Raw genomic sequence first — 5,881 nt, 5'->3', positions numbered from 1 at the left:
ATCACCACTACATATAACAGCTTTACTTTGTATCTAACCCCATGCTATCCCTGTCCTGGGAGTGTTTGATGGGGGCAGTGTAGTGGGAGCTTTACTCTGTATCTAACCCCATGTTCTAGGAGTACTGTGATGACAGTGTCAAGGAAGCTTTACTTTCAGTTTAAAGAGTACAAGGTGCTTTACTCTGTATGTAACCCCATGCTGTCCCTGCCCTGGGCGTGTTTGACAGGGGCAGTGGAGAGGGAGCTTTACTCTGTATCTAACCCTTTACTGTTCCTGTCCTGGGAGTGTTTGATGGGGACAGTATAGAGGGAGCTTTACTCTGTATCTAACCCCGTGCTGTCCCTGTCCTGGGAGTGTTTGATGGGGACAATGTAGAGGGAGCTTTACTCTGTATCTAACCCTGTGAGATCTTTACTCTGTATTTAACTGTACCAGTCTCAGGAGTGTTTGATGGGTACAGTTTAGAGGTAGCAATTCAGTTTAAAACAGTAGAGGTAGCTTTACTCTGTATCTAACCTTGTGCTGTACCTGTCCTTTGAGTGTTTAATGTGGACAGTGTAGAGATAGCTTTATGGTGTAACGAACCCCATGCTGTATTTGAGACAGAATACTAAAGAAAGAAATCGCTTGATTCCATAGCACCTGGTGACCTCCAATTTCATAATCATGAATTCATCTCAAGTATTGGGATGCAGTGGGAGGAACAGTCTCCCAGGCTCCAGGGATTTGGACGGGGGCCTGTATAAATTAGCAGTGGAGACTGAAACCTTGGCCCCTCCTCACCACAGTGATCAATCCAGAGTCGAACTGCTGCAAGAGACAAACTGATTGGAAAGCTCAGGCATCAGCTCTCCACATGAGGGCTGTGTTGGATTAATTTATTACTCAGAGATTCAGAAACACTGTGGATATGATGGCCCCCAATCCAGGGACTGATAGGGTTTGGGTGCTTGTTTCCAAAGTCCTGGATTTGCAGAAGTGTCGATTCAGTGTAGAGAAGCTCCACTATGCTGATCCATGGACAAATGGAAGGAGCCAGGGATGGGTTGAGAGTGATAGCAGGAAAGGATTGGTAATGAGTGTGGTGTCATTACCAGAACAGTAACTATTACATAGTGTGATGATGCTGACTGTTAGCAGATTGTTCCCTGAACGGCTCTGTCTGTCTGTGAGAATTCCAAGAAGGGATTCAGGTATCTTGTCCATAATTCTTATTTTTTTATTGGCTAGAGGTACAGATTTTATGTCATGCAAAACATCAAGGCAACTGGGGTAATGTACCCAGTAGGTAGAGGCAGCCATAGAGGACATGTTGAGTAGAGAATGTTCACAGAAGGAAGGGGCTGTGTTCAACAATTCGCCCGAGGGAGTTACTGTAAAATGCTTTTGGATAGGTTGTCAACCAGGAATGGGGGTTTGGCCAGGCTGTTGCAGATGGGTCTTAATCTGCTTAACTGTTCCTCATCGTATTCAGGATTTTGGCCACAGTTTGAACAGTTTCTGTCCTAGGTCCCATCGGGGATGAACTCAATGAACTCTGGAGTGGTGGAGATAACACATGGCTCTCTCAATCGCAGCCGCTGGGCTGCAGCACCTCTGCCAATTGGTCTGTCACTGTTCGAGCTGTGAAGCTTTACCCTCCTATCTTCTGTCTGTCCCAGGCTCCTCAATTCCTTGTCATTCCCGGGAATTTTCTGCAAGATTCTCCTCGTCTTGTACCTGATGGGGATGAACTTCTTCCCAAAGTTGCCACTTCGAAACACCAAAGGTCTCAGGGCTTCTCTCACAAATGGTCTGTGTGTCTCCAGCTCCAGATCCACGTCGAGCAGTTGGAAGACTGGCCTGAGCTGTTTCCTGGGGAATTGGCTCGGCTTCAACCTTTGAATGGAAGTAACATTCCCAAACTCATCAAAGGTCACGCTGTTGTTTAACGGTAGTCGACTGTGCTGGATTTTGAGAACATTCTGGAAATAGGATGTCATTCTGTAAATCTCACAGGGAGGGGGAGGGAGCTCTTCAATACAGGGTGGAGAGTCGAATTGTTGGAACAAATCCTTTTCTGTCTCAGCCAAAGACTTGGTAATGTCCTTCAGCTTGGCTGAACTGAGAGCTCCCCGATGGGGCTTATATCTGTGTCTTTTCTTCAGGACTTTGGGCTGTGTTTGTGGTTCATCTGGTATTGCCAATTCCTCGGGTTTCTCAGCTTCAATAACTTCATCAGGTTTCTGATGGGAAAACACAAGAACAAAATGGTTACCAGAAATGACAGGTTACTCACTTTTTTTAAATAATACTCAACTACACAATCCAAATTGTAGTCAAATATGTCACCATGCTTTAGGAATGATATGAAGACACGGTGTCTCAGGAGACCCGGGTTCAAGTCCTACCTTCACCAGAGATGTGTAATAATATCCTCCTGAACACATCGATTAGAAAACTGGTTCATAATAAATAAAAGGATATGAAAGCTTTGGAAAGAATGGGGTGGGTGCAGTTCATAGTAATGTAGACAAACAGACACACCAAGTTATAGGAGAAAGCGAGGTCTGCAGATGCTGGAGATATCAGATTTGAGAGTGTGTTGCTGGAAAATCACAGCAGGTCAGGCAGCGTCTGAAGAGCAGGAAAATCGACATTTCGGGTGGGAGCCCTTCATCAGGAATTCCTGCCTGACCTGCTGTGCTTTTCCAGCAACACACTCTCGACACCAGGTTATAATCCAACCTTCGTTATGCAGATGCTACCTGGTGAAGGAGCAGCGCTCCGAAAGCTAGTGCTTCCAAATAAACCCGTTGGACTATAACCTGGTGTTGTGTGAATTTTAACTTTGTCCACCCAGTGGACCCCTCCACATCATAGACAAATAGGATAGACCGAACGTATGTAATTAGAGTGAACTAGAGGCCATATGTGAGGAGGAAGAGATTTTGAGGTAATCTAAGAAAGAATATTTTTCACCCAGAGGTTGGTAGAAATATGGAACTCGCTGCCTGACAGTGTGGTGGAGGCGGCTACACTCACAACATTTAAGAACCATCTGGATGAGCACTTAGAATGTCAGGGTCCATAGTAGGCTATGGACCGAGAGCCCGTAAATGGGATTAGTATAGTACCGAGTCATTCTCTTCTTCTGTATTTTTAATTGTGGACTGAATAGCAAAAGAATAGTTCGTAAAACCAAAGATTGCTGAAGGATTGCGACACTTTGTGGACAGCAGATAACCTGACTGTCATCAAGTGATTTTTAAACAAAGCTGAGTAACTTCTTTCAAAAGGTCATGAATCTGTGAAAGTCTCTATCCCAGAGTGTAGTGAACATCAGGACATTGAATAAATCTAAAGAGGAGACAGACCGAACAGCTGTTGGTTCGAGCAGTAGTTGAGGATTTGCAGATGCATTGGAACCGAGGGATGTGTACAAATGGAGATTGAGCTGGCAAACCTAGCTGATTGGTCTGTGTGCCAGTGAACAGTTATCGATGACAAAGGCCTTCTGCCCACCTGATTGGTTCCCAGGTCGGTAAACAGCTTGCAGCTGCAAATGAGTTCGGGAGAAGACATAAGATCTCCACAAGCTCAGGAACTCTCTCTGTTCTCTTAACTTGAAGAAAACCAGTTAATAGCTTCTTCAGCAGTTAGGGTGAATTTTTAATAAATCATAGACCTTTATAAATATAAACCAGTCAGCTTGTGCTTCCTGCAAACAAGTGATACCAACTTTTCAAGTGTTTGTGATTCACCTTTAGAATTAATGTTTCTTTGTGGGCACCACTAATAGATTTTTGTTTGTCGGTTTGCAGATTGTTTTGCAATCCTGCAAGGTTCTGGAATTTTATTTTAAGCATCCATAGCTTAAAGAAGGAGATTTTTAAAAAGTTTCATTTTGAGTTTTGAACAGTCCTACAGAAGTCTTGGCTGAAGATTGGTCTCCCCGGGTTAGAGAATTTCACAGATGCATGACCCTTTGAGAGAGGTCATTCCTCCTCACCTTCATTTTAAAGGAAAGAAGTGAGGAAAGGGGTCAGAGGAGGTTTTCTAAACTGATTCTCGGAATGAGTGGGTTGTCTTATGGGGAAAGGTTGGCCTTGTTTTCACTTGAATTTAGGAGGGTGGGGTGGGGGGGGGAGGGGTGACTTGTTTGAACACTCAGAATAGTCTAAACACGGTGGATGTGCAAAGGACTTTTCATCTTACACGTCAGTCCAGAAATAGGACAGAACTGAGGAGAATGTTTTTTCTCTGAGGGGGTTATGCAATATTGGAACTTTGCCTTAGAAGGTTGTGAAGATGGGGTTCAAAGGATATTTTTTAGATTGGGGATGGACAGATTCATATTATGCTGTGGAATGAAGAGTAACCAGAGGTAGCTAGGAATGTGGAATTTGAAACTCAAACAGAGGCACAATGACTGATAGAGTAGGTTCGAGGTGCCAAATGGTGTATTTCTGCTCCTGTTTTGGTGGAGGTAAATACAATTACAACATTTAAAATATATTTGGACGGGGAATGAATAGGAAAGTTTTAGAGGAATATGAGCCAAATGCTGACAAATGGGACTAGTTCAGTTTGGGAAACATAGTCGGCATGGACTGGTTGGGCCAAAGGGTCTGTTTCCATGCTGTATGATCTTTGGCTCTATATAGCTTTCCATTCTCATATACATACTTCTATTCTCAAAGATGTTTGGAATTCAATATTTGAGCAATTTGGTTTGTTGATCTTCTGTTGCTTGCCATTCTGAAATGATCTTCTGTTCCAGTCTTCAGAGGAAGGAGCTGTGAGTCCCATCTACTGTGCTGTATCAAAGGAAATGGATGGTGTCTCTGGAAAGTACATCGATAGTGACTGCTCCCTCACTCTGCCCAGTCCATCAGCACAAGACCAAGCTTTAGCTAAAAAGCTGTGGGAAGTCAGTGAGTCATTCACTGGCCTTGCAAATGACAAGAGTCAAGTTAATGCAATGTGAATGATTCCTGCAGGTATCTCCTCAGGCATTAACCCAACTGTCAGAAATCTCCATTTCCCCAAAATCCTCCTGTCTCCTGCCCTCCATTCCTTCTCTTTGCAGCAAGACCAGGGCACTGTCTAGCCTTGAGCTGACAAATGGACAATTAATATTCATGCCACATAGGTGCCACACAATGACCATTCCTAACAAAGTTAAAAATCACACAACACCAGGTTGTAGTCCAACAGGTTTATTTGGAATTACTAGCTTTCATCAGGTAACTAGTGGGGCAGGATCATAAGGCACAGAATTTATAGCAAACGATCACAGTGTCATGCAATTAAAACAATATATTGAGCAAACCTAGATAGCTGTTAAGTCTTTCATCTTGTTATGAAGTAGTAGGTGTACTCTACCTTTAAGAGAGAGTGAAAGCTGGCAAGGACTTAACAAGCACAGAGTGTGCTAAAAAAATTAAAAATGTAACATTTGGCAGTGAAACAAATAGCTGAGCTGTTACTCTGGTACACAACAAATTCGAATTTGACCAATCGGTTTAAATTATGCCTAAAGATACCAAAGTCGAAACAAATTTGAATTTTATTGTTTTGATGACATCAAACCAATGAGACGATCGAATGTCTTGGGATATAAAAATCGGGCATTTTGAGCAGTTAGCCAGAGCAGCAAAGAGCACACACAAACACAGTCGGCTTGCAGAATCGCTCTCTGAAAGGTACCTGTTCATATGAAATCTGTGTAGCAGAAGACCCAAGACCGAGAAAAATCTGCAGTGGAACATTCAGAGGAGAATCGACACAGCTGACTGGTTTTGAAATTTGAATTTTTTGTAAATCTTAATCAGGTGTTTTATCGGATCAGTATATTGTTGTAGAGTGGGAGGTAGATAAATCATTAAGTCAAAGG

General features: G+C 43.1%; 1 pseudogene; it reads right to left on the bottom strand.

Annotated features, from left to right (window-relative positions):
* Positions 1-1,333: 1,333 nt before the first annotated feature.
* On the bottom strand, positions 1,334-2,252 carry LOC148152276 (uncharacterized; annotated as a pseudogene).
* Between the last annotated feature and the right edge of the window lie 3,629 nt (positions 2,253-5,881).

Source organism: Chiloscyllium plagiosum, unplaced genomic scaffold (genome assembly GCF_037043375.1).
Source record: "Chiloscyllium plagiosum isolate Xiang-an unplaced genomic scaffold, Cpla_swu_hap1 HiC_scaffold_1, whole genome shotgun sequence".
Lineage (NCBI taxonomy): Eukaryota > Metazoa > Chordata > Chondrichthyes > Orectolobiformes > Hemiscylliidae > Chiloscyllium > Chiloscyllium plagiosum.
This window is presented reverse-complemented; position numbering and strand designations above follow the sequence as displayed.